This window comes from Capricornis sumatraensis, chromosome 1, assembly GCF_032405125.1.
Source record: "Capricornis sumatraensis isolate serow.1 chromosome 1, serow.2, whole genome shotgun sequence".
In the NCBI taxonomy this organism is placed as follows: domain Eukaryota; kingdom Metazoa; phylum Chordata; class Mammalia; order Artiodactyla; family Bovidae; genus Capricornis; species Capricornis sumatraensis.
Window position 1 is genome coordinate 13,498,853 of NC_091069.1, and position 10,452 is coordinate 13,509,304.

At 44.7% G+C, this 10,452-nt stretch overlaps 2 pseudogenes; one reads left to right on the plus strand and one right to left on the minus strand.

The window, feature by feature from the left end:
- The first annotated feature begins 731 nt into the window (after positions 1–731).
- LOC138081367 (olfactory receptor 1L8-like) lies at positions 732–1,663 on the plus strand (annotated as a pseudogene).
- Positions 1,664–8,680: 7,017 nt separating this feature from the next.
- Positions 8,681–10,160, minus strand: LOC138074312 (RNA-binding protein with multiple splicing 2-like; annotated as a pseudogene).
- Positions 10,161–10,452: the final 292 nt, after the last annotated feature.

Below are 10,452 nucleotides of genomic sequence, written 5' to 3' on the forward strand. Positions count from 1 at the left end.
GAATTTTGTGGCAGTTATTTGTGTAAAAGTTTGTCTTTCCTGCCAGACTATAACCACCTTAAGAATAGGAACTGAGAATCACTCATCTTTTTAACCTCAGTGTTGGGTTCCTAGTGAGTGTTTAAAACAGTGATACTGAATAATTGTGAGACCATAAATCCTCAATGTTTATGAATGTTCTAATGCATAGGTTCAAATATTGGGGTGACCAAAAAGTTCATTCGGGTTTTTCCATACCATCTTATGGAAAACCCCAAATGAAATTTTGGCCGACTCTATAATACAGCTTTTTTTTTTTCCTCAAACCAGGTTTAAGTTAAAATATTGGCTCTGAAAGGGTGACTATTGACACTGTGTGCCTATGGCAGCAGTTATCTTATTTACCTGATTCACTGTTTTGTTTTTTGTTTATTTGTTTTGCTTTGTTTGCAAGGATGGTAGAGAGATGAATTTCAGCAAATCTAATAAATATTTGTAGGGAAATAAGAATTGTGCATTGCTGAAGTCTATCTGGGATTCTTCCTGAAAGGAAATTCACTCTCTGATGTCCTTGCACTTAACACAGGTTCAATTTTATTGTTCAACTTACTTTTGTGGACTGTGGAAAGGATGACAAAATCATGGACTTTTTATAGGAATCCTAGGAAAGAGAGGAATGAGTTGAAATTTGTTGAATTAAAATATATATTTTTACTATATATTTGAATATATGTATTGGCCTATGCAGGGCCATGGAGAGAGTTAACCAAACCAGCAGGGTCTCCAAGTTCATCCTCCTGGGACTCTCCTCCCGGCCCAAGGACCAGAAGCCACTCTTTGCCCTCTCCTTCATCATGGACGTAGTCACCATAGTGGGAAACGTGCTTATCGTCCTGGCCATCCGCTCTGACACTCAGCTCCAGACACCCATGTATTTTTTCCTTAGCATTTTATCCTTTATTGATGTCTGCTACACAACCACCATAGTTCCCAAGATGCTGGTGAACTTTCTGTCAAAGCAGAAGTCCATCTCCTATGCTGAGTGTATGACCCAGATGTATTTCTTCTTGCTTTTGCCAACACAGAGAGTTACCTCCTGGCAGCCATGGCCATTGACCGCTACGTGGCCATCTGTGACCCCTTCCACTATGTCACCACCATGAGCCGCCACCGCTGTGTCCTGCTGGTGACCTTCTCCTGCTCCATCTCTCACCTCCATTCCCTCTTACTGGTTCTCCTGATAAATCGTCTTCTCTTTTGTGACTCCAATATCATCCACCACTTCCTCTGTGACATCAACCCTCTACTAAAACTGTCCTGCTCCTCCCAGTTTGTCAATGAAATTGTAATTAACACCGAAGGACTGGTAACCCTGGTGAGCCCTTTTATATGTGTTATCATCTCTTACCTACGAATCCTCACTGTTGTTCTTAAGTTCCCTTCAGCTGCTGGGAAACATAAAGCTTTCTCTACCTGTGGTTCCCACATCACCATGGTGACCCTCCTTTATGGAAGCATTATTTATGTTTATTTACGACCCCTGTCTACCTACACCATCAAGGACCGAGTGGCAACAGTCATCTACACCGTTCTGTCTTCCATGCTGAACCCTTTTATCTACAGCCTGAGGAACAAAGATATGAAGAGAGGCCTGAGGAAGCTGATGAGCAGGAGGATGTCCTAGGCAGCACCCCTGTGGGCATGCTCAGGGGTAACCCTTCTCCTGAGGCCCCTCACTTCTGATGATTCTTGGTGTGTACATCAAGCTACTGAAGGTTAGCACTCCTAAGCCAAGAGTCCATTAAAAATGGTGTAGATGACTGACGAGACTAGAATATACAGTCTTATTTATAGTATAATTATATAAGTCTACAATATATTCATATATATATATATATCCACCAATCAAAGCCACCTTATTGCAGCCCCCCAACTGGCCAGAGTCTTCATACCCAGTCCTCATCTCCCCCTCCCATCCTCTTTTGTTATTCACTCCTTTCAAGTGCAGCTGGAAATGAATATCCTGCATTAATTTCTCTTGACCAAATATCTCCTTATTCTATCAGTCATGGGCACAGAATGGCTGATTACATGAGGATCTGGAACCTAGAAACAGATAAGGGGAAACCCTTCTCTTTTCAGGGCTCTTGAGAAGCCCTTGAGCTCTGACTGTGATAGGTGTTGAGAAGACCTCCATGTCTAGGGACAGGAAATGCCTTTGTCCACTTGGAGACAGGCTAGCAGCTGGCCTGATGATTTCTTAGGAGAAGTTAGGGCCTATTGCTATACTTGAAAGTAGTTTCTATGGTGTAGTTCTCTTTTCTATTGTGTAATTCTTCAATAAAATATTATCAATAGGCATTTGTTATTGCTCAGTCTCTCAGTCATGTCCGACTCTTTGCAACCCCATGGACTGCAGCATGCCAGTCCTCCCTGTCCTTCTCTATCTCCCAGAGTTGGCTCAAACTCATGTCCTTTGAGTCAGTGATGCCATCCAACCATCTCATCCACTGTCATCCCCTTCTCCTCCTGCCTTTAATCCTTCCCAACATCAATGTCATTTCCAATAATTCAGCTCTTCCCATCAGGTGGCCAAAGTTTTGGAGCTTCTGCTTCAACATCAGTCCTTCCAATGATTATTCAGGACTGATTTCCTTTAGAATTAACTGGTTTGATCTCCTTGCAGTCCAAGGGACTCTCAAGAGTCTTCTCCTGCATCACAGTTTGAAAGCATCAATCCTTTGATGGTCAGCCTTCTTTAAGGTCCAGCTCTCATATCTATAGGTGACTACTGGAAAAATCATAGCTCTGACTAGATGGACCTGTGTCAGAAAAGTGATGTCTGCTTTTTAATATGCTGTCTAGGTTTGTCAACAGATATAGCCTTATGAAATTAAAAGACGCTTGCCCCTTGGAAGGAAAGTTATGACCAACCTGGACAGCATATTAAAAAGTAGAGACATTACTTTGTCAACAAAGGTCCTTCTAGTCAAGGCTATGGTTTTTCCAGTGGTCATGTATGGATGCAAGAGTTGGACTGTAAAGAAAGCTGAGTGCCGAAGAACTGATGCTTTTGAACTGTGGTGTTGGAGAAGACTCTTGAGAGTCCCTTGGACTGCAAAGAGATCCAACCAGTCCATCCTAAAGGAGATCAGTCCTGGGTATTCCTTGGAAGGACTGATGCTGAGGCTGAAACTCCAATACTTTGGCCATCTGATGTGAAGAGCTGACTCATTTGAAAAGACCCTGATGCTGGGAAAGATTGAGGGCAGAAGGAGAAGGGGACGACAGAGGATGAGATGGTTGGATGGCATCACCGACTCAATGGACATGGGTTTGTTGTGGACTCTGGGAATTGGCGATGGACAGGGAGGCCTGGTGTGCTGCAGTTCATGGGGTCGCAAAGAGTCAGACATGACCGAGCGACTGAACTGAACTGAACTTACTGTACTCTGGCCACCTGAGGAAGACTCTCTGTCTATGCCTGACAAAATGGAGCAGGGTACAGCAGTGTTTTCTTCCTTCTGGGCAGATTGGGATGTCTGCAAAAGCTTCTGGCCACATCAGAGTCTGGCAGCAAAACCACAAGCATCAGCTCCTGATTCTCTGAGGTGAGTTCTGGGAAAAATACTCAGAAAAATCTGGGAAATGGGGAGATGTAGCCTTCTATGTCCCATTCTAGACTAGGTGAATCAGAATCTACAGAGGAAGGAATTCCCTGGTGGTCCAGTGGCTGAGACTCTGGACTCCCATTACAGGGGGCCTGGGTTCCATTCCTGGTGAGGGAACTAGATCCCATATGCTGCAACTAAAGATCCTGCATGCTGCAACTAAGACCCAGTGCAGTCAGATAAACAATTTTTTTAAATAAAATTAGGTAACAAAATTTTTTTAAAAGAATCTACAGAGGAGAGGCTCAGGGATTTTTCATAAGCTTCTCAGATGATCTGAGGCAACTGGCATTACACCATGTACTGGAACTGCATTTACGTATGACAACTCTACACCAGGACTTCTATAGCTACCTGGATAAAACAAGGGGCTCTGCAAGACACAGAAGATAGAAAGTATCAGAACTCAATAGCTAGAACTCCACTTTAATTGCCCCTGTACATGTGCGATCAGTTTCTCAAACGTGTCTGACTCTTTTGTGACCCCATGGACAGTAGCCCGCCAGGCTCCTCTGTCCATGGAATTTTCCAGGCAAGAATATTGGAGTGAGTAGTCATTTCCTCCTCCAAGGGATCTTCCCCATCCAGGGATCGAACCTTCATCTTGCATCTCCTGCACTGGCAGGCAGATTCTTTACTATCAATTCTTTACTGTTGTGCCATCAATTGCGGCTGCAGTAGAAAAGTAGCCTGTCAGCAGCCTAGTGGGCAGCTCTACCGTCCTCCCATTTGCCTTCCCAAACCCACTGCCTCCGTTATGATTCTTCTCTTAGATCCAGTTTTTACTTCTCTGCCCAACCTCCCCTGGAGCCACTGGTTTCAAGGGCTACACACCTGAAGACCACTCTCCATTATGTTCTGAAGAAAGATGGGTATTTAGACTCATCAGAGGAGTCAAATTACATGCCATATCCACTCTTTCAGAAGAAAGAAAACATCATCATTTAGAAAGATTGTTTATAAAAAGATGGTTTGTGCTCACCCTCAGGAGTGATTAGGAAAACTTACAACCAGGGTGAGATATTATTTTACACACAGCAGATGAACTAGAAAAAAAATATTTCTGGCAATTCTGAACACCGGTGAGTGTAGGGAACAGTGCAGGTCTATGACAGCGCACAAAGGAGTATAATTTGGTTTGGTCACTTGGAGAACAATTACCCTCATTTTTCAACATTAACATTGAATACAGTGTAGTGAGATGACAATTTGAGCTCTATAAGGTATATAATAGGCTAGTTTCACTGCCTTAAAAATGCTCTCTATTTCACCTATTCATTTCCTCCCACCGAGAAAGACAAAAAACCCTCTGGGATTTTCCTGGTAGCTCAGTGGTCAAGAATCCACCTGCCAGTGCAGGAAACGCGAGTTCAATCCCTGGTCCGGGGAGATTCCACATGCCTTGGAGCAGCTAAGCCCATGAGCCACAGCTACTGAGCCTGTGTTTTAGAGCCCACGAGTGAAACTGCTGAGCCGCTGTGCACAGCTACTGAAGCCCGCAGGCCTAGAGCACGCGCTCAACAAGAGAAGCCACCACATGAATCCGCCACGGGTGTACACGTGTTCCCCATCCTGAACCCCCCTCCCACTTCCCTCCTCATACCATCCCTCTGGGTCATCCCAGTGCACTGGCCCCAAGCATCCTGTATCATGCATCAAACCTGGACTGGCGATTCGTTTCACATATGATAATATACATGTTTCAATGCCATTCTCCCAAATCATCCCACCCTCTCCCTCTCCCACAGAGTCCAAAAGACTGTTCTATACATCTGTGTCTCTTTTGCTGTCTCGCATACAGGGTTATCATTCCCATCTCTCTAAATTCCATATATATGCATTAGTATACTGTATTGGTGTTTTTCTTTCTGGCTTACTTCACTCTGTATAATAGGCTCCAGTTTCATCCACCTCATTAGAACTGATTCAAATGTATTCTTTTTAATGGCTGAGTAATACTCCATTGTGTATATGTACCACAGCTTTCTTATCCATTCATCTGCTGATGGACATCTAGGTTGCTTCCATGTCCTGGCTATTATAAACAGTGCTGCGATGAACATTGGGGTACACATGTCTCTTCCAATTCTGGTTTCCTCAGTGTGTATGCCCAGCAGTAGGATTGCTGGGTCGTATGGCAGTTCTATTTCCAGTTTTTTAAGGAATCTCCACACTGTTCTCCATAGTAGAGCTCACTGCCACTTGATGTTTATCAAAAGGTTAACTAAAGGAAAAATTATCTGGAGAAGATTGCCCAAATGACGTGTATAACATCCATACTTTCTCACGGATCTGATATCCAGTATATTGTCAATGCAGATCAACGCACTGGAGATATAAACATCTGTGTGCTCAGCCACTCAGTCATGTCCAACTCTTTGCAACTCCATTGACTGTAGCCCAGCAGGCTCCCCTGTCCATGGGATTTACCAGGCAAGAATACTTGCCATTTCCTACTCCAGGGGGTCTTCTCGGCCCAGGGATTGAACCCACAATTCTCGTGTCTTCTGCTTTGGTAGGTGGAGTCTTTACCACTAGTGCCATCTAGACAGTGTGATTTTTGCCTCCAAACCATTACGAATATTAATTTTGATGCACCAATGTGATTTCCAAAAGCCTCTAACTGAAGCTGATTAAAAGAAAGCTCATGCATTGTGTCTGTTCTTAGAACACAGATGTTAGTATTTCATCTAAGTGACTGTTTATTTTTATCTTTGGTTGTGAATTCTGTGACTGATCAGAAAGCTTGGAGCCAAATCTAAGGCTCACCCGTAACAAGGGTCATTACCATCTGCATTTTCAGAGTCATTCCTGGCTCAATTTTATGTCCCCACCCTTGTTTATTCCTTCTTTTGTGCTTGTCTAACCTTATTTTCAGTTTACCCATCTTGTAGCTTATACATTCCTCCTAGCTGCCTTAAACTCTTCAGAAGTAAGATCTGCTATAAAGATAAATAATTTTTAAGTCAGAGAAGAAAACCCACCAAACTGGAAAAACAATGGTCATCTCTGGATAGCAGAAGTATAGTGTTTTTAAAATTTACTTCCCCATAAGGGATACCAAAATAAGATAAAAATGTTAAAAACCAAAAGTTACTTTAATTCTACCAGTTTTTTTTTTTACAGAAGTTAACAAAATTATTCTAAAATTTATATGAAAATGCCAAAGAATATAGAAGAATCAAAATAAATTTGAGAAAAAATAAGGAGAGGACTCACACTACCTAGCTTCAAGACTTACTAAGCTACAATAATCGATGGTGTGCTATTGTTTTTTTTCATTTTTACTTTGGATGATTTCTTTTATTTTGTGTTTCATATGTTATCCAGTTTCACATTCTCACAAGATCAGCAATTACAAGAGCCATCTCATCTTCTAAGTCTGAAAATGGCAAGACAGCCACAGCTGCAGCCAACAGCAAAGCACTGATGTGCTCACAAAACAAAAAATTGCACAATTTTTCCTTCATTTTTCTTAAACTAAGAAAATGCTAAGGCTCACTGCTGAAGAAAGGAAACCCTTTTCTTCTTCATGCCTAAAAGAAAACGTTAAACTTATCTGACAAGGCTGACAAGGGTTCTTCAATAATTAATTGCACACACACACAAAGCTTTCAGTTCAGTTCAGTTCAATTCAGTCACAGTCGTGTCCGACTCTTTGTGACCACATGGACTGCAGCACCGCCAGAATTTCCTGTCCATCACCAACTCCCGGAGCTGCCTCAAACTCACATCCATTGAGTCAGTGATGCCATCCAAACATCTCATCCTCTGTCATCCCCTTCTCCTCCTGCCTTTAATCCTTCCCAGCATCAGAGTCTTTTCCCAATGAGTCAGTTCTTCACATCAGGTGGCCAAAGTATTGGAGCTTTAGCTTCAGCATCAGTCCTCCCAATGAATAGTCAAGACTGATTTCCTTTAGGATTGACTGGTTTGATCTCCTTACAGTCCAAGGGACTCTCAGAAGTCTTCTTCAACACCACAGTTCAAAAGCATCAGTTCTTCGGCACTCAGCTTTCCTTATAGTCCAACTCTCACATCCATATATGACTACAGGAAAAACCATAGTTTTGACTAGACGGACCCTTGTCAGCAAAGTAATGTCTCTGCTTTTTAATACACTGTCTAGGTTGGTTATGAAGGAAATGGCACCCCACTCCAGTACTCCTGCCTGGAAAATCCTGTGGATGGAGGAGCCTAGTAGTCTACATTCCATGGGGTCGCAAAGAGTCAGACACTACTGAGTGACTAAACTTTCACTTTCAAACTTAGGTTGGTCATAGCAAGCAGCAAGGGTCTTTTACTTTCATATCTGCAGTGATTTTGGAGCCCCAAAAAATAAAGTCCGTCACTGTTTCCATTGTTTCCCCATCTATTTGCCATGAAGTGATAACGGGATGGGATGCCATGATCTTAGTTTTTTTAATGTTGAGCTTTAAGCCAGCCTTTTCACTCTCCTCTCTCATGTTGCATAAACATTTTGTTACACAGGGTACAAAAATACTTTCACTTTTTTGGTTGGTTTCAAAGTTTGGAAAGACTGAGGAGCCATGGCAGGGGTGAGGTGTGACAGGGTACACTGGGGAGAGGTAAGCAAAGTGAGCAGAGAAAGGATTTTCTTAATGGTTGTTGGCCCATCTGAGGAGGAGGAAGCAGAGCCCCCTGATTTGAAATGACCAGGAAAACGCTCTGTCTTGGCTGGGTGGTCCTTCCTGTTCAGCCTGGAAGTGAGTTGGCAGGGGCGGGGGGGGGTGGTGGAGTGCCAGCCACGGAGCAGAACTGGCTACAGGGCTTGGTCCTTGATGAAGCAGGTGGGTGCAGGGCAGAGGGGTAGGGAGAGGGACCCAGAATGATGATGAGCCCTTAGTGGCCAGGCCTTGTTGCCATGGTGAAGCAATGTGAGAACAAACTGTGCACTCATGTACACATAGTTTTAAGTGTCTTAATTCATGCCAGAAAACATTCAAAACTAAATGCCTCAGTGTCTTGAGGTGGGGTTACAGAAGCAGATTTGGGAGTTTGGGACTTGCTCAGTCCCCAAGGAGCCCTGACTCCAGCAAGAAAGGCCCTGAATCCAGCCCTGAGGCCTTGGAGACAGGCTGTGGGGCAGGACAGGGCTGAGGAGGAAGAGAGGAAGAAAAAGAGTTCACTGAGTCAGGCTTAAAATTCGCAGTCTTTGGAGGGCAGCAGCTCTGCAGGGCCACCTGGGGGCACGGGGCACTCAGAGTGGCTTCCTCCCCTGTGGGGCAGGGGCCTCGAGCTGTGGTGACAAGGGTAAAGAGCAAACAGAAGTGCCGGTATTTCCATCCTGGCTGGGTGGTATCAGAGGAAGTGTACCAGCACACCTGGTGCTTCTGATCTGTGGTGTTGGAGAAGACTCTTGAGAGTCTCTTGGACTGCAAGGAGATTCAACCAGTCCATCCTAAAGGAAATCAGTCTTGAATATTCATTGGAAGGACTGATCCTGAAGCTGAAGCTCCAATACTTTGGCCACCTGATGTGAAGACCTGACTCATTTGGAAAAGACCCTGATGCTGGGAAAGATTCAAGGCGAGAGGAGAAGAGGATGACAGAGGATGAGATGTTTGGATGGCATCACCAACTCAATGGATGTGAGTCTGAGGCAGCTCCAGGAGTTGGGATAGACAGGGAAGCCTGGAGTGCTGCAGTCCATGGGGTCACAAAAAGTCGGACGCGATTGAGCAATTGAACTGAGCTGAACTGAACCAATGCACCTGAGCATGCAGGGCGCAGCAGCAGCGGTGGCGGCTGGGTAGGTGAACGGGCAGTATGTGAGATAGCTGGGATCCGCTCCATAGTGTACAGAGGGTAGGGGGCCCAGGCCTCTGGGGCTGCGGGGGTTGGAGCGGCCCCCATCGGGTTATAGGTGTCCCCTGAGATGAAGTGTGCTCCAAGGGTGGGGTGGGCATTGGTAGGATTTGGTGTAGCCATTCACTTGTTCTTCCCTTTAGCTTGTCGTCTTCCCTTGTGGTTCCGCTGGTAAAGGGTCTGCCTGCAATGCCAGAGACCTGGGTCCGATCCCTAGGTTAGGAAGATCCCCTGGAAAAGGGAACGGCTACCCACTCCAGTATTCTGGCCTGGAGAAGTCCATGGACTGTATAGTCCATGGGGTTGCAAAGAGTCAGACACGACTGAGCGACTTTCACTTTAGCTTGTTCTTGGCCATCTTGGTGTTGGCTTCGGCAAACTCTAGCCTCAAAGACTGCGGGTTTTCAGCATCAAAGCAAATACCATTCAATGCATTCTTGGCGGCAGCTGCTCCTGCCTAACAGTCAAAGACCACAAAACCAACAGGCTGTCTTGATGTGAGCATGATCAGGGATGCTTCATACCCCTTGAAAGGCCTGAAGAGCAGGTCGAGTTGTCTGGGTTTAATGTCCACAGGAAACCCACTGACCCACAGTGTCCTGACCTCCTCCTCCTCCAGGGTGCCGCCGGAGCCCACGCCATGCCAGTGCTGTGCTCGCCATCAGGCTTCAGGTTGCTCATGGGGCTGCCTGAGGGCTAGCTTGGCGCGGCCCGGAGAGGAAATTTTAAAGACTGACAATCCAAGTCCTGAGCATCTGGAAATCTCATTCATTGCAAAAATGGAACAGTTGCTTAAAATGATTTGACAGTTTCTTAAAAGGTTTAACATACCCCTATCATGTAACCCAGAAATCCCACTCCTAGATACTCCAAAAGAAATGAAAAGTGTGCTTACACAGAGAAATGTATGCCAGTGTTTTGTAGCATCTTTATTCATACTAGCCAAAATCTAAGACAGTCTAGGAACTGCTGG